Source organism: Haliaeetus albicilla, chromosome 3 (assembly GCF_947461875.1).
Source record: "Haliaeetus albicilla chromosome 3, bHalAlb1.1, whole genome shotgun sequence".
NCBI classification, from domain to species: domain Eukaryota; kingdom Metazoa; phylum Chordata; class Aves; order Accipitriformes; family Accipitridae; genus Haliaeetus; species Haliaeetus albicilla.
Window position 1 is genome coordinate 44,911,249 of NC_091485.1, and position 18,327 is coordinate 44,929,575.

An 18,327-nucleotide genomic window follows, 5' to 3' on the forward strand; every position below is an offset into this window, starting at 1 on the left:
TGAAAGGACAAACTATTCACAAGTTTAATTCAAGTCGTCTTCCTTCAAGTGCTTTATCATTCAAAACCTAACCAAAGCAGAACATAGGTCGCTTTCTCTTTATGTCTCTCCTTCCCTATTTACTGACTGCTTCAATTGCTTCACGTAGAACTTAAGGAAAACGCATTCGGGCTTTTGTAGTCATTTGCTTGGTTTCACCTGGGTAATCTGCACACAACTATATCTGACAATAACCTGTTGTTCCTGAAGGATCCTTTGTCATCCTCTGAAAATCCTTTTGTCTCTGAACACAAGAGGAATAAACCGAGACTGGAATAAGCTCTAAAATGCCAAGCTGAGTGCCTCACCATCTGCACTTGGATCATACACAGCACACCTACTTGGACTGTGCACAAGTACATGTCCTTTCCATGGAAACTGCAACGGTGATGCAGAGAATGGGAATGCCTAGGTCTCATCCTGACATTTAATCATGACAAGTCTGCAAAGTACTTGTGAAACATGCAACTTGAACGTAACCAGGATCTCTTTTTTGGTCTCACTGACTGGCATGTTTTGCTGCTTTTTCTACAGGCAAGCATTTTGGGGAGCTGATTCGCATCTCAAAATGACAGAAGCTACTCTACTACCTGCACTGAGCAATACTCTAGCCCTTTTATTTGCTGGAGCAGCTCCAGCAGGATCTATCAGACAATAATGCCTTAGCCCTAGCCTTCTGCTGAAAATACCTGTTTTGGCAAGTAGTTTCTATTTTCACAATTGCTTGGAAGAGGATGTGCTTGGTGTTTTCTCATCTATCTGAAGCAGAAGGAGAAGTACATACTTACACATATGAAGCTTGTCTCAACATGCAAATTTTCTGCCAGGTGCTGTGAGGAAGCTAAAATGGCTTTACTTCAAATAACCCATTTCAGAAAGTAAGTAGTTTACCAGCTTGTCCTTTGTAGTCTTCACCATTTGAAGTACCTTTCTGACAAGATACTTCACATAACCACAGAAATAATTTTGACTCCTTCCTCAAGCTTCTTAGGTGAAGACATAGGCAAGAAAGAGTTTTTATCTCCAAGGGAGATTTTTCTACAAGCCTTTGATGAAGTCCACTTATTTCTGTGGCCCTTCTATGGCATCCTTCTCATCTTCTAATGACATCTGTGACAAATCTGCTAGTCTGTTTCTGTTGCTATGCTTATATAAGCTACCAAAAAGGGTGGAGTTTGTTTGTTCCACATTGTTGGGTACAATTTGCTCAAAAAAACACCCAACAGTGCCACCCAAATTTAAAGTAAACTGTTCACCATTCCTTCTTCCATGCTCCTGTACTCTTCACTGAATATTTTGGAATAGCAAGGAAATTACAGGAGTCAAAAGAAAGCTAATATAATATATTTTATAAAAAAGGATAAATATAATAACTTAGTTACCAAGGTCTATTGATGTGATATGAATCCCAGGCAAAACAGTAGAAAAAGCAATATACTTTTCACTTATAGCTTTGGAGGACAGCTTTATAATGAATGCAAATCACTGATGGTTAATGAAAAAAAGATCCTGTCAAAGAGACCCTGATGTGCTGGCTTTATACATTTTGGAGGTTATAAGTTTGTCTAAAGGAAATCAGCTTAATAGTGTATTTTACTCAGTGAAAACTGAAGTTAATGCTATTTGATGTCTGCCAACTCAAACACCTCTTGTATGTTACCTGCCACGTTTGCTAGTTAGTTCTAGACGCCAGGCAACACGGTGGTAGACAGTTACAGCAGAACATATGATGTGTTAAGTTCATACCTATGTCTTACCCACTGGAACTTCTTTGTACCTGTCACATAGGTGTGATGAATGTCTTCCCAACTCATTCATGGTGGTGTTCAGATCAGTACCGGCCCAGACTGTAAGCAGCTACTTCTGGATTCACTGCGAAAAGGTTTCTAAAAGATGGAGTAGTTACAAAAGTCTTACCTGCTCAGAAAATACAGATATGTATCTATCTGACAACGAGTATCTATCTGACAATGAGTATCTGGTTTTCCCTTTCTTGCTCAGTCTCTGCAATGGTTTGCAGTATTTGTGGGTGTTCTCTTACCTTTCTCTCTCCTCCCTGACCTCCCCTGACACCAAGAAAGAAAAGCAAGGGGGAAACTTTTCTACAGTAGAAAGTAGAAAAAGAATTCAGAAGTGCTCTAAAGAAATCTGGAGAGCTACGTGATTTCATACAGCTTCCATATTTTACCAATGGAAAAATTTGTTTTCCTGTTGATAACTTAGCTTGACACACAAACTTTCAATCTTTCTCTTGAAATAAAACTGTGAAACCAAAGAAATACAAATTAAGTTTACTTGTTCAAAAGTGTCTGTAGTCAGAATGTTGTTTAAATATAGCACATTTGTCAACAATACTGTAAAATACCTCTTCATAAGGCTCACTAAGCATGTTTGTTAGATGAATTCAAAGACAGCACAAAGAGGATTAAGAGTTCTCCCAGGCCATCTTAAAGACCTGTATGACTATTGCTTTTTTGGCTGTTTATATGTAATGCATCTGTCTTCATGTTCATTGCAAATTTACCTATTAAATCCTCCAAAATGATCTTTTTTTTTTCTGGAAATCTGGCAAACTGTTGAAACGCTGAAACTGTGCATTTCTGTTTCTTTCCATATGACTCATCACTTTGTTTGCCTCATTTAAATGTTTTACACCTCATTAATTCCTTGTGGTTACATTGTGTGTCTTGGTTCTTTCTACTTTGTTTGTACTGGACAATACGAACTTTGTTTTATTTGGTTTTGGGTTTTGGTTTGGTTTTGTTTGTTTTTTTTCATTTTGAACTTTGGTACAGTCTGTTCTGTTACAGCTCCTTGTTCCATCTACAACAGGGTAAGATTCTTCCAGACATCAGCATGTTGCCTAAAAATCAAGAGGGGGGCTTAATGTCACATTATCTTCCCTACTTCTCTTGTAGTAGATATAATGAAGACTTGACTGCTGTGAAAACAGAAGACTGCCAGCTGTGCCATATGCATGTTATCTATTAGCATGAAGAGAACCTCTTGTATAAGTTGCAGTCAGAGGATGCTGACTGGGTCTTTCAAATTAATTATTGAAAATGGCATGAGAAACACAAGATGAAGAAATGCAAAAAAAGGTCACCAATTATAATGAGTAAGATCTTTTGAGGAGTCTCTGAGAAGCAGCTTTTAAAGATATAAAACAACAACAACACAACAAAAAAAATCCCTCATTTATAAACTACTTGTTTTTCAGTGCTGTAGCCAGAACTCCATATGAGTTACCTTTGTAGAATCCTTTGTCTTCAGCCTCTAGCAGTTCCAGCTTGCTCTGTTCTTGTACCCCTCCCCTTTCTTTCTGTTTTCTCTCAAAGGACAGATGTGAAGGTCAGCTCTGTGCTCTGGACCATATGTCTGAGTATTGCTTCATAGTATACATCTATTGCTTTTTTTCCTAGCTTCTTTTACAAATTCATAGTTTAAAAACAAACTCCCTCAAAGGCTTTAAAAGTTCATAATTACAATATACTAATGAGGAAACCTTGCTGCAAAAATGCATTATGATGTTGTTTTTTCCAGATGCTGCTAACAGATGGAATTTCTTACTGTTTTTTTACTTTACTACTTCAAAAATTGATTTTAAGATAAGGTCTTATTTCAATGCCTGCTGACCCTGTGTATTCCTAAGGCCTTCTTTTGTGTGCTGGTTTATAATGGAGATTATCGTTCTGCCTCCTGTAGTATGCTACCCAGCTTGTAGATAAGATGTACATGTAAGACTTTATTAGGTAGAGTAAGTAGATGTGTTAGTAGCAAAATACATAGCAGTGTTTCTGTTTCAGCTATCATCAAGCTCAAGGCCAAAGAATGTGTGTTCTTGCAAATGTAGGAGTTAATGTGCAAATCTTCATCTTCTCTTGAGAAATTAAATATTTTTGACTGTATAGGTAGAATCTGATGAGAATTCAACCAGTGAAAATTCTCCAGTAAAGTTAATTAAAGCTGGTATCCTGAGAACGCTTTGCATTAATTTTGTATCAGATTATACTTCTACTTTCTGCAACCTTAATTAATCAAATCTTAATGGTTACTCAATCTGTAGCACTGTTTTGGGCTTAAAAAATATCAAGGGGCTTGTTCCTAATTGAATATTGGTATCTGGGGAGTGGAGGAGTAGATATGGTCCACTTTTCCAAAGGGGAAATAGACTCTGAAGTCTGAGCAGGGGGAAGAGAAGGAGGTAAAGGGTGGCTTGTCCTTCAGGACAAGAAATGGCAGCAGAAGGCAGACAGCAAAGTAATTAACAGGTCTTTCTCCAGAAGAGAAGGTGGCCGTCACTGTGCCTAATCACACAGCCTGTAATTTAAAACATGCTGTCTTGATCTCACAGTTGGATCTTTCAGTGCCTGGTTCATGCAGGCAGTCTGCTTAAGTTTTAGGCCTGTGAGCAGCTATCTAGGTAGTCCTTGCCTGAGACCACAAGCTGAGAGGACAGATTGCCTTGTGAAGAGTTAAAACTCTCATCCTTTGTGGATTAGTGTTATAGATTAATCCTTTATAGATTAATCGCTTTGGCCTGTAATGTTAACGTTTTGAATTGTACCAGGATATGAAGGAGTATCAACTTTAGTCTAAACCTGTGCTCTTATCCTCCAGCAAGTAGAGAGCTAAAATATGATTTTATAAACTCTGTGCATGTGTGATTAAAAGGAAAATATCTAGTTACTTGTATTTAATATATCAGTTACAAGCAAGTCTAGAGTAGGCCAAACTAATGTCAGGTAATCATCTTGTCAAGACTCAGTTGTGTGTGTAAGTTGAGGGCTGTATTTCACCTATGACATGGTGATAGTGACAACTTTTAAAACTCACTAGTTAAACAATGGAAATTTATTTTTTAACTCACTAGTTAAACAATGGAATTAAACAATGTTACTGTCATCCAGTACCCTTTGTTTCTACAGTGCTTTTAATGAAACTGGACTCTTGAGCCAAGAAAATATCTGGGAACTACATGTACCTTTTAGGAGACTGAATTCAAGACTGTTAATCTTTCCTATTTTATTTAGAAACTATAAGCATCTAGAACTGCTGGCCAGACTCTTTCTACGTGCATACCATCTGTCTCCCACCTAGGACTGTTTATGATCTGGTAACTAGGACTCTCTGATCCTAAACTCACTAAGAATGAGGCAGCAGTGTGCCATTGCGGTCATTGGGACCAGTGGGTACAAAAGGGATATTGACACACCAGCTCAAGTTTAGTGGAGGCTACCAAAACCATTATGAGGCTGGAGCACATGATGTACAAGCAGGGACTGAAGGAACTGGGTTTGTTCAGTGTAGAGAAGACACTACAAGGAGATTTAACTGCATTACCCAAGGAGGGTTATGGAGATGAGGTAGACTTTTCTTGGAGGTGTACAACAAAAGGGTAGGTGGCAATGGTCACAAGTTGCAATGAGAGAAATTCCAACTACATGAAAGGAAAATCTTTCACTGCAAGAATGGAATAGCACTGGTACAGGTTGTCCAAAGTGCCTGGGGAACCTCCATCCTTGGAGATACTCAAAATTGATCTGGAGTCCCTGAGTAACAAGACTGAAGTTTAAAGATAGCCTAGCTTTGAGCAAGTGGTTGTTGGACTTGGTAGCCTCCAGATGTCCCTTCCAGCCCAAGTTTTTCTACGATTCAAAGAGATCTGTTGATTTACTAGGTGTGCCCGTATAGACCTATCAGTCCTGACTCAGGGTCAGAGTTTAACTTAATAGCTTCTGTGTGGAGATGGGGAAGAAGAGAATCTCATTGCTCATCTTCCATAGAATAGCCTCATGTGAAGGAAGGAGGAGACCTGGACTCCAAACTGTCCTTGACCTCAAGGAACCTGAAACCATGTCCAAGCAGAGGACAGAACCACCAGTATAAAAGGTATGTTGAAACTGGTTTATTGTGTACAAGCATAATTGCTTTCCTTCTGGTCCTGTGCCTTTTTGCTGACAAGAGGATGCCTGACTCTGCAGTCTTACGATTTGTGTGCTGAAAAATAGGAAGCCTCCACTCCTAGGTCATGCTCCTTAGATTATTTTTGTTGTTTTTAGTTGACTTTGGAGTAAAATATATGAGCAGTTCTGGAAGTCCTAGCTGTCAGTGTTATGCACAAGACAAGCTTTTCTGTCGCTCAGTGCTTATTTAACAGGAATAAGCTGATCTAAGATCACGCAATAGACAGAGCTTCAGTTAGACCTGCCCCACAGAAAGTGTCCAATTGCAGCAGAATAATACTCAAGTGCCAAGACGATATGGTTCTCAAACTTCTACGTGAGGAACAGAGCTATGGCAAGCTGGTGTTTTCCTGAACCTGTAAGACATGACCATAGTGTTCTCTGTGAAGAGATTGCTTCTGTTTTCTGTACGCTGCCACACAAAGTGAAATTCTCACTAAGAAAATGAAATGCAAACCAAACAAGCAATTCCATATTTAGGTGTTAATGAGTTTGTCATTGTTTAATGTACCTTACTCTGGTGCAGAAAAACACAGATATGTGACAACAGGCATTGCAAACTAAACCTATGCTTCTAGCAAATCCACCCACATAAAAAATTATTCAAGAAAAGCTCCATCACGTGCTGAAATCTGTGAAATGTAAAGCAACCCTGGGAAGTATATTAATTTAAATTAATAACTGTATATCATTCAAATTGTACTGGTATGGGACAAGAAACAACAGAAATCAAGCAAAGAGTGTAGAAGTTAATTATTTTGTTGGGGGTTTCTGCGTGGTTCTTTTGTGAATGTTGTCAACACTGCTCCTGGAGACCTGGTAGCTTCCTCTACTGAAATATATTTACTTTCAACAACTGCTGGTATTGTTCCTAGTGTCATAACATGAAGTAATCTCTTTATATAGAGCACAGGTTTTTTGTCTAATCATCCTGCACTACTGTAGTTTAACTTTGCTTTTGCCTATTTATAATTCTTGCTTTCTTACAACAAAACTAGCATAGGATTATAGCTGCTAAATTCTATGCTGATCAATTTGGTATTAACCATGATCAACACAATATTTTTGACACTTCTTGACAGCAAATAAAAATAGCCTTGCAACATAGCATGTTTTTGTCTTTGCGTATTTTAAGGAAAAAGATATTCAGCCTTATAATAGTATACTGAGAGTAATTTTCTTAATGAAGCACGTGAAGCTACTTATTCTTCTAGATGTACCTCATCAGCCTTTTGTTTCTAAGAAAGAACCTTCTCCTTATCTAGTATCAAGCATGGTTCTGTCTCTGGAGCTCCTCTGCCCTATTATTGTTGTTTTAGAGTGCCCAAGATTAATAGGAAGAATGTGGAAGAACGAACCTAATATGAAGCTGAACAGAGCAAAAATTGTCTTGAGTCGTAAGGTTTAACTCTGAAATACTTGATTGTTACTGTTGTAACATCTAAAAGACATAACACTATGCAGCTTCATAAAAACTTTATGCAGTAACGTTAGAGCTCACTGGAGTATTTGATTACATGCTTAATAATCAGACTAAAACAGTTTGCCTTTGTTGGCAATGTAATCACCATCTGTATTTAATCAAATTAGAGGTGGTGGATTGTTTTGTTCAGTTTATCTGGGGTTTGGGGTTTTTTTGTGTGTGTGTGGTGGTCTTTTGGGGTTTGTTTCTTTTTTCTTCAAGTTATCATTTAACCAGAAAGTTGGCTGAAAATGTTTCAAATAAGCTTCATTGGGTAAGAAGCATTTGTTTGGTGTTGTGTGTGATGAGTGGGGGAGGTGTGGTTGTGTTTTTCCTGTGAGTGTGGGGGTTTTGTTTGTTTGTTTTTTAAAAATAAACGAACCCCATTCTTTCTGCTTATATTCCTAAGGTGAATATAGTGTCTGCCTTTTCCTGTGCTACTGTTTTTTGTCATGAGGATGGCATAGCTCTTCATTTTAATCCTGTCTTCAAATAATATTGTCTTTCAATTGTCAGACTTGGAGAATCTGCATACCTTTACACCTTCTCTGTAGTCCAGTTGTTTGTTTAAGAAAAGGAAAAAAAAGCCCCTTCTGTTTTATTCTTTAAAAAGGGAGTCCCCTCCCTTTTTATTCTTTTGTGGGGAAAACTTTGAATATGTTTGGGTTTACTTTCTGTTGAACCCATTAGCTTTGGTAGTCTCTTAAATGGTATACTGAGGTATGCCAAAGAGGAGAATAATTTACTTAAAAATAGCTTTAATGGACCTAAAAATCATCATGTTATGTAATGTGATGTGTATGGAGTTTCAGGCAAATAGCCAAATTCCCTTTGACTTTACAGATAAGTTTGCCTCATTTGGCATACAAGTCAAATGGCTAAAAGATTTGTAGTGATTCCCAAAAAGCATCTTGGCACATGTAGATCACTGCTGTGTGGATACAAATGTGTTATTCCAGTAATGACATCATGCAAAATAGCTCTGTGGAAAGGAGGGGACATGTGTCAAGACATGTGGATTCAGCAGTGCTTCACACAAGTGAAGTGCCTGGAGTGTGTGAGTCTTCATCCAAAGGTCAGCTCTGGGGAAATAGTTTTCCATTTCAATTAGCCTTTCAGATTCTTGGGTTTGGGTTTTGTTTTTTTTTCAGTGTTTTGCATGTTTAAACTTTTTTAAAAGTTTATATCTAATAATTAACAATAGAATAAAATATTTAAAATTTTAATTGATTTTAATATTCAAGTATTAATATTTGAATAATCCCTGTAGGGCATTAAGCAAGAAGAGTGGAAGAATACAAAAGGGGGAAAATACTGCTTGATTCTGAAAGTCATACTTAAACATATTCCTGACAAAGGGTTAACAAGCAATTTGTTTAGGGGGAGGAGGAGCATTTTGGAAAGAAAGATTTAGAACAGAAAGACACTGAGGCTGAGCAGGGTATGGTTAAGATCTCTCTTATCTGAATGTTATTTCACTCAGACTGTGCTGAAAAGCTTTTCTGAAATGAAGACACTTCTTGTCTTTCCATTTTTAGTTCAGCTCTGATTTCACTGGAGTCTGTGATGAACACAAATATGGAATATTTTCTGTTATGCAAATATCAGTACTATTTGTTTGAAAATACTGGTGCTGTTTCTATTGGATCATGAGGAGGTTGTAGGTATAAGGTATGTAATAGCAATGGAAAATTTTGTTCAAGGGAAGGGTAGAAAAGATCAGTTTTCGTGATTGGGGTGGTAAATTTCAAAGATACTGCACTAAAAGTTAAAATTTACTTACCTGAAGGTTGCCTATGAAGCATATGTTCAGTGAAGCTTTTAATCCATTGTAAATAGTCATGTTAGAAAATGTGGGCATTAATTGCTTAGTAGTAAAAAGAAAAATGTCTTTATCTTCTCACACACCCCCTCCCCCCCGCCCCGCTTTCTTCCCTTGATGTTTTTTACAGTATGGGTGAATTTCTGACTCAGCTGAAATCACAGAGATTTTTTCATCAACTTAAGTCTTGAAGTTTGCACTATATCTTCAAATTTCATGGGTGGTGTCCTACATTTCAACATTACATTAAGTCAACTTTTCAGAAGTGATAAGAGGCTTGGGTTTGTTAGTTTATTTCACTACTTATCCCAAGATACTTTTTAAAAAGGTTAGTTCTTAGTAATTTCTGAAGCATGAGGTACTTTGTAGTATCTTGTGTTGGTCACCTGAAGCTAAAAATATGAGTTTCTACATACTGTGTTCATTCACCCAAACTTGGCATGTTACTTGCATATGGGCAAGTGGCTTAGTTTTACCTACTGTTCTTGTGGAGTACTTACTTTTTAAACAAGCTAATCAATGCTTAGAGTAAACCCACAAACAAACATGTCACCTCTTGCAACGTGCTTGCATCCTTGGCACTTCTTGCTCTTCTGAGAGGCATTAATTCAGCTGCATAATGTGGTGCGATCTTAAAAAAACTTGTAATTTTGTTTCTATAGTGAATGCTTTCTTGGAAGTAGCCTATAGGCTCAAAAAGCTGGTATGTACTTCTCTGCCTTTCTTGGTACAGAAACCTAAAAATGTCAAAGCTAATCTCATGTTTAAGTTACTTAAAATCACAGAGAAAGGATTCCTTGTCCCCTCTCATGTAAAACAAGGGCTTCACTCTTGGGGAAAAAGGTGTTGTTTCTGGTGTCTATAAAAGTCATGGCTACAGTGATCATGATCTTTGAGACCACTGAGGTTTTTTTTGGTCTGTGATAGTAAAGACTGGTGAGTAGAGAATAGTGCCTTATTATCTCTCTCTCGTGGTTTTAACACACTTGCCACATAGCCTTTGCTTAGAAAGAGACTGCCTCATATCAGCTGTGAGGTATCAGGGACACGTAACGGATGAGATCATCACGTGCCTGTGATATCCCAGTCTTAAGTGAAGGAAGGGCAGTCTCAGCAATTACTGAAGTTTAAGGAAGACACTGGAAAGCACAGTAAGTGCTTCTCCTGGCCATTTATATCCACGTAGTATCTTATGATGAATATGAGTTTTATCGGTGGGTGTACCTGGTGTTGGTGCCCAGGTGTCGGCAGTGAGATGGCTGCGGGGCGGCCTCTGTGAGGAGAGGCCGGGGCTGCCCCGAGCCGGACACGGCCGGTTCCAGCCGGCACCACGGACCCACCGCAGGGCCTGGCTGAGCCCCGCAGCCAGGATGGTGGTCACTCAGGGAAAACACTTGTAAGAAAAGGACTAAAACTTGCCACACAGGTAGAGGAGGAGGAAACAAAAGAGTGAGAAACAGCAGAGGGAACACAACGGTTGAAGAAGGAGGAGGAGGAAGAGGAGGAGGTGCTCCAGGTACTGGAGAAGAGATTCCCCTGCAGCCTGTGGAGGAGACCGCAGTGGAGCAGGTATTTGCCTGCCAGTATGTGCCACACCGGAGCTGCCTGGTATATCCTGAAAGAACTGCAGCCTGGGGAGAGCCCATGGGAAGGACCAATGTTGGAGCAGGGGAAGCGTGAGGAAGGAGCCGCAGAGAGGAACTGTTACCGACTGACCTGACTGCACCCTCCCATTCCCCATCCCCCAGGCTGCTGGGTGGTGGGGAGGAGGTAGAGCAGTCAGGAACTGAACGAGTGAAGCTGAGCCTGGGAAAAAGAGGGGGGTGGAGGGAAGGTGTTGTTTTAACTTGTCTTTGTTTCTCACAGTAAGTTAATTTTCCCCAAGTTGTCTGTTTTGCCACTGCTGATAATTGGTAACAGATCTCCCTGTCTTTATCTTGACCCACTGGCTCTTTCATCTTATTTTCTCCCCCTGTCTTGTTAAGGGGGAGTGAGAGCACCTGGGTGGGCATCTGGCAGCCAGCCAAGGTCAACCCTCCACAGGTAGTTCTTTAAAGCTAATCATTTTAGGTACCAAAAGATAATTTTTTAAAATAGACAAATATTTGGAATATGAGGCAGTTTTTGTACAGCTTATAGAAAATCTAATAGGGTCCCAGACTCTACTGGTAAGTATGTCTAGATGCAAGTAGTAATGCAGATGGAGCGAATATTTAATGGTGCCCATCTTGGCAGGCATACCTACGTATATTTACATGGATAGATGAGGTCATTTTCGAAGTTCCCTGACCCTGAACACTAAAACTGTTGTATAGGAAACCTTCCTGATATCTACTAATTTTCTCTGGTGTTATGGTCCTTCCCATGTTCATCTAGGTCCAAAGGTGGACAGTTTTAGTTGAGAAAGGGTAGAGGCTTACAACTAGCTGTCAGCATCCCAAGATCTTTGTGGGGAGGAATAATGGTTATAAAGGAGGTTTCTTTCTCTTCTTTGCCAGGAGGCACTTAATATTGATTGTTTCTTCCTGCTCAGTCTTAGAGTCCACTTGGGTTTATTTTGATGCGCTTTCTTACCGTGGTCTGCCTGTATGTCTTTTCATTTGTTCTCAATTATGTAATTCTTTTATTCTCTTTATTTCTAAAGTTTAGTTTTTACTTGAACAAGGCACTTCTGTAGGGACTATGAGATATGTGTGTGTTTTTTCTGTTGCTTTAGATTTGGAGCAACATCTTTTATATAGGTATCTTCTTCCTCTTTGAGGTTATAGCTGCAGTTTGCCTTTTATGGAAAAACGGTAAAACTCACATCTGTAGGTTATTCTTATTCTTGAGAGGTTTTTACCTTTGCCAGAATTTCAGAATTGGAAGTCTTAGGAAATATTCTGCCCACATATGCATTCTTACTGAAGCAGACAGCTGGTACTTCCTTTCGTTATCCACAATACACCAGCAGATAGGAAAAAAGGAGGGATTCTGTGCTTTGCACAGCCTCTGAGGGGTCAGGTAAGCTATTCAAGTCAAGTATGGAAGTACTCATGTAGTTTGACGACATGATTTCCTCTCAGGAACTTTGTACGGTAGTAAGGGTTTCTGTAAGTTCTGTTTCTGCTCATACCTGTGTGTATGCTCATATCCAGAAAACATGGCTTGCACTTTATTGTGTTTTGTTGGTTTTATGCATGTAGGAAGAACTGTATGTTCAGATTCTTCTTATGCTCTTCTAACATTTCTTAGTACTCAGCAGCTGCTGTGAAAAGGAGAATTGTGAGCCAGAATTAAGAGCTTGAGCTGCAGAAAATATGTGTTAGTCTGGTTGGATAACTTTTCCTGGCATGAGTATAAAATGCCTACTGTATGCTATTTTAATAGGCCATCTCTTAAAGTGATTGAGCAATTTGTTATCGTTGGCTGAAATCAATGAGCTTGGTGAGAGTCAAGGAAATTCTACTTTGTTTATATGCTTCCACCACCCCTTCTTGTAAGTTACCACCCTGTTATCTTCCTCTGTTTGGCCCTTTCTTCTTTTAGATAAAGAATTGGGACATTAGAGGGATAAGAATTAAGTATTTGAGCTTTAGTTTGGCTTGAAATTGGGGATAAAAGCAGTATTTAACTCTCACTTTTAAAGCTGTAACTAGCACTGATTTTAAGTAGCTGTGGTTTGCAGACCCTGTATCTTCCTCAGTTGCTGTTGGGTATCATATTCATCAGGGTACCTGGGTTTGCATCTAGAAATGCATCTTAAAACTGAGTTTCATGGACAGATTGTGTAATGCAGCACAACTGCTAATTAAATATTAGTATATGCAAGCCATTTTTTTTAGTTTCCATCTGGTAGCAGCACATGGAAACTTGTCAGTATTGTTAAGGACAGCTTTCTAAAGTACAGATTTTTCAATCCAAAGTGTTCAAAATGATCCTAGGTCACAAAACAATTATTCAGGAAGATGGGCTGTTGTTTGTTTTGCTTTTTTCCTCTTTGCTTAATTAGATTCTTTTTTAAATGTGGACGTGCAAAAGAGGTCAGTAGGGTTCCCATCTTCAAACTTACCTGGCTAACATGAGGGCTTTCTTTTTGTCTTCTGATGTTAGAAATTATTTGACCTGTCTTTTAAATGCCCATAAATACTGCAAAATGTAAAATGCAAACTGAACACACTAAAGGATTTCCCCATTATAAAAGATTTCCTTATTAGTGCTTTTCTCTCCTCCAGCTGATCATGCATAATTTCCAGGTTTCAGACTGTTGGCTTACTGTAAAGAAGATCCTTCCAAAGGTTGCTGCTCTTCAGGTCTTGACCTCTTTGCTTTCAAAACAGTAGTGATACTGATTTGAGTCTGAGCTGTACTTTTTATGTGGTTTTAAAGAATAGAGACTTGAAATTCATCACTCTGGGAGAGTCACACTCACTAAACCTTGCTGAATCATATTGTTGGATAGCTTGGCTGCTATGCATGTATGTGGCTACACAGATGGATACAGAAAATTACCGCTTTATACCACCTCATGCATTTGTTTTTGAGATTCTCATTCCTGTGCCTACCACAGTCTACTCTTTTTCTTAAAAAGTAATCTTTAAGACTTAGGATCTTGCAAACAATATGAAATTGCTGCTCTCTTCCCCTTCTTCCTTTAAAAGACTGCAGGTGGACTTGCCTCTGCAGGGGCCTTAATTTAAAACCTATTCCTATTTTCTCTGGGTCTGGGAAACATCCTTTCTCTCTCTACCTCAGTTCTGGACTGGCACATCTCCCCATAAACACAACGGCTGCTGAGCATGCTAAGGTGGAAAAGGAAAAGAAAGAATATGAGGTAAAATATTTCCTTTCATTAAAATCTCTTTTTTTAGTATTAAACCTCCTTCCTTTGATCCTTTAGCCTGGTGCATAGTAAGGCATTTGGCCCTTTAGAGTTGATTGATACTTTAACAAGAACCCTGTGTTTATATTGCTCTACATATTGTTACAGAAATGTATTAACTTAAGATTCCAAAATAAGCCAGCAATAAGAAAACAAAAAACATTGGTCCACCCTTGCAGCAGCAGCACTAGAAGTTCGTAACAAGAAAAATGCTGTTTGAGGCTGGAAATATTGAATGTTTCACAGGACAGTTTCTCAAGGGCTGCGCGAAGGTACCTCAAAAAACAAATGCAGCCCCAGTTCATGGCATCTGTAATATGATATAAAAAATGTGGAACCATGTTCTAAAGAATTCTGAAATCAACTTATTTTATAATGAATTGCAACTTGAAGTATTTGCATATATGTTCCTTCTGTTGAGCTGATTAATTTTATAATAGACTTCATATAAAGAGGGTTTATTTTTTCCTGACTTGTGGCATATTCTACATTAAATAGAGAACTTTTTTTCCCCTTGAATGAAATAGAGTAAGACAAAGAACAATTAAGATTTTTTTTTTTCCTTGTAAGTATATGGCTCTCGTATACCTGGAGAACATCTTGCAAACACAGCAGTATTTTAGATATTTACCTTCCGGTGCTAATGCAGGAGGTATGTCCTGAATTTTGCAAGCAGTAACATTGTTTGTCATATTAAGTAGCTACCAAAATTTCCCAGGTGACCACTGTCTACTATGGTGGTAATAATATCAGTGGTCCATTATAAAGAAAGAGTAAAGTATTCCTGCTGGAAACAAGTCTTTGAAAAAAAGCACATTTGAGACGATTATTTCAAGAAGCCCTAAGTAGGCTATGCTGTTGCGTAGCAACAGAGCCAGGCAGTCCTTAGACTCTAAAGTAGTCGGTGTACACATGGGAACAGAATGCAAAAATGATGGAAACCTTGAAAAATGTAAGGCTGAGACTAAGAGAAACCAAAGTGAAATGATATGCAATATAAAATATGAATTTATCATGTGAGGTATAATAAATTGAACTGCTTTTAAGTTACAAAAACTGAAATACTGTTAGTCAAATTGTGCTTGTTTTGTAGCTTCTAGATAGTAATTAAAAGAAAGGCAGAATGTCTGGTGGCTGGGAAGACTAATTCAAATGTAAAGTAGATGTTAAATGCCTGCCACAGGAGAAAATTGCATGGAAAAGTTAATTTATTATTGACGAGCCAAAAAGTTGTCCAAATATACCATGAATGAAATACTGATTAATGTGTTGAGGTACAAAGAGGTTCAAATACTTACATTATTAAAAAGCTGCTTGTCTCATGTTCACAGGTCTCCAGGCTGGCCCAGTGGTATTTATCTTTGCAAATACTGGAAAGTATGGTGTCATTGGGTGTATTCTTAGCAAACCCCAAGCTTGCATGTGAAATGTGACATCTTAACAGAAGCACACTATACTATAGAAGCTTTGGTTTTGCAAGAGGTAATTGATTTTATTAAAAGGAAACGTAGGAACCAGTATTTAATATTTGGTAACATACAGTTGTGGATGATCTTGCTATCCAAAAAGGCAAATCCCTTCCTTCCAGCACTGTTTTTGCTACCGCCTGAGAAGAAACAGTAATAAGCTCAAACTCTTCTGTTCTGGGTGCTGCAACACATACTTTCATGATGAGTCATGGCTGCATCATTTCAAAAGGTAGTCACATGCAGACACTTGAGCTATTCCACCAGAAACTGCTGAATTTGTTGCATCTGTCTATTAGCTTTGGATGTCTTAAAGATTTGAGGAAAGTGTCTTGGAAGCTGGACAGTTGTTTTTTAAATACTAAGGAAGAGTTTAAGGATAGGTAAACTGTGGAGCATTTAGATATCTTGAATACTTGGTAGCTAGGCTACATGTTGTACTGAAACATTGAAGGATCCTAGCAAATGGGTCTGGAAGAAACCTTATGAAAATGCTGGTGCATCCTTCTGTCCACAGAGGATAAATGTATAGGCTAAGTTTTAAATGCTGTCATGATACTGTTATCTAGACATTTTCTTTTTGCTGTTCTGACTGCATGCTTTCCCTTTGAAATGCTTTTGTTATCTACAAACTGCTGTTGTAGATGCTGTAAACATATCAATCAAATTGTCAGAATGCAGAACATCACAAAATGCAAACTTTAGTTACCTTGGGAATGGGAGCAGTGTAATAGGAAGGATTATTCTATTAAGCTAAATCTCTTGCAGTGAGATAAGACAGGTCTTCTAAGACAACCTCATGCATTGCATTTTCAGATGAAAATGGGTATTGTAATGATATGAGTATTGCCTGGAAACAGTGTATAGAATCATAGAATTGTTTAGGTTGGAAAAGACCTTTAAGATTGAGTCCAACTGTCAACCATTCCCACTAAACCATGTCCATGGTTTTTGTTATGCACCATAATTGTGTTAGATCTTGGTTCAGCAGTAAGTGGTGGAAATACTCTGTATTCTAAGAATGGAAAATTAAAATATTTAAGATGGAATCCTCCAGGAGGAAGAAAGTGATACCCATTTTCTTAGTAAATAGGCTCCACAATGTTAAAAGCAGTCTTTTTAGTGACTAGTAAATAGAAAGATGCCATACAAAGAATTAGTATAAAATGTTGTCAAGCACCTGACCAGGTTATCGTTCCATTGTAAGATGTCTGAGGTTTCCCCCTGCCCCATAAAATGTCTTTTCAGTGAGCCAAACCCCTCATTCAAATCAACGGCCCTGTGTGAAGTCCTTGAGTCAAGTCAGCCCAGCTGGTACCTCTTGGTAGAGCAGCTGGAGGGGTCTACCACACTAGAAGCTATCTTTCTGCTTGTACAAGCTTAACTGTTTTTTCCAACTTAACTCTCGGTTCTCTAAGGCAATTGCTGCTTCCTCCTGTCCTGGTTTCAGCTGGGATAGAGTTAATTGTCTTCCTCATAGCTGGTACAGTGCTGTGTTTTTGAGTTAGGTATGAGAAGATTATTGATAACACTGATGTTTTCAGTTGTTGCTAAGTAATGTTTGGACTAAAAGTCAAGGATTTTTCAGCTTCTCATGCCCAGCCAACAAGAAGGCTGGAGGGGCACAAGGAGTTGGGAGGGGACACAGCCAGGGCAGCTGACCCAAACTGGCCAATGGGGTATTCCACACCATGTGACATCATGCCCAGTATATAAACTGGGGGGGAGTGGGGATGAGGGGATCGCCACTCAGGAACTAACTGGGCATTGGTTGGGGAGTGGTGAGCAATTGCATTGTGCATCACTTGTATATTCCAATCCCTTTATTATTACTATTGTCATTTTATTAGTATTATTAGTTTCTTCTTTTCTCTTCAGTTAAACCGTTCTTATCTCAACCCATGAGTTTTAGTTCTTCTCTCAATTCCCTCCCCCATCCCACTGGGTGGGGGAGGAAGAGAGTGAGCGAGTGACTGTGTGGTGCTTAGTTGCTGGCTGGGGTTAAACCATGACGCTCCCCATCTCCATCTGCTTTTTTTCTTCCTGGTCTTGTCCTCCAGACAGAGTACCCTTTTGGATGCTGTCTCCCTACCTGAATTCTAATTCTTCACGCCCATATTGTGGTTTTGTAATTCCATCATATTATCCCAACCCAGCACATGCATAGATAAATCTTGGCAGTGCTAGCTAATACCTTCTTGCTAGCCATTACCTTTACTGATATTTTAAAACGATGAAGAGCAAGACTCGCATTAGTTCTTACCCTAGCATAAAAAAGCTATGTATTTTATCAGATTGGACAGATATTAATATGGAAGAGATGGTCTAAGTTTCTTGGCTTGTAACTAGCTAAAGATCGTGAATCTTCATGTTAGTTTCATGGTTCACTGTTAGGAATTGCAGCAACTATAATAAATTACTTAGGGATATTTAGCCATTCAAATCTATAGTTCAGCTGAGTATTTCAGCCCTTATAAATGAATGGACGTCGCCTTGCACCATGGAGCTATTTCTTAAAAAACACAGCTGGTTCCCATTTAACTGGAAAAGTACACGACAATGTACTGCATACTGTCTGTGTGCCACCTTTTGGGTTGGGTTTTTTTTTTTATGAGAATGAAGTCTTTTTTTGCTTTGACCTTGAAAGCATTAATACTAGTAAAATAATATCTAGCAAGATGTGTATCTCCGGGGGAGGGGGGAACATCTTG

General features: G+C 38.7%; 1 protein-coding gene across 4 annotated transcripts in view; it reads left to right on the plus strand.

Annotated features, from left to right (window-relative positions):
* PKIA (cAMP-dependent protein kinase inhibitor alpha) overlaps positions 1-18,327 on the plus strand; it is a 45,504-nt gene that overhangs the window by 11,843 nt on the left and 15,334 nt on the right. Inside the window, exon 2 of one of the 4 annotated variants that reach the window (XM_069779553.1) lies at positions 5,826-5,931. The exons of 1 other annotated variant lie outside the window; for it this stretch is intronic. The gene's annotated coding sequence lies outside the window, so the exon portion shown is untranslated. Of the gene's footprint in view, positions 1-5,825; positions 5,932-9,005; positions 9,139-18,327 lie in introns of those variants that run through there. 2 more of the 4 variants (XM_069779554.1, XM_069779555.1) reach the window with 2 other exon arrangements.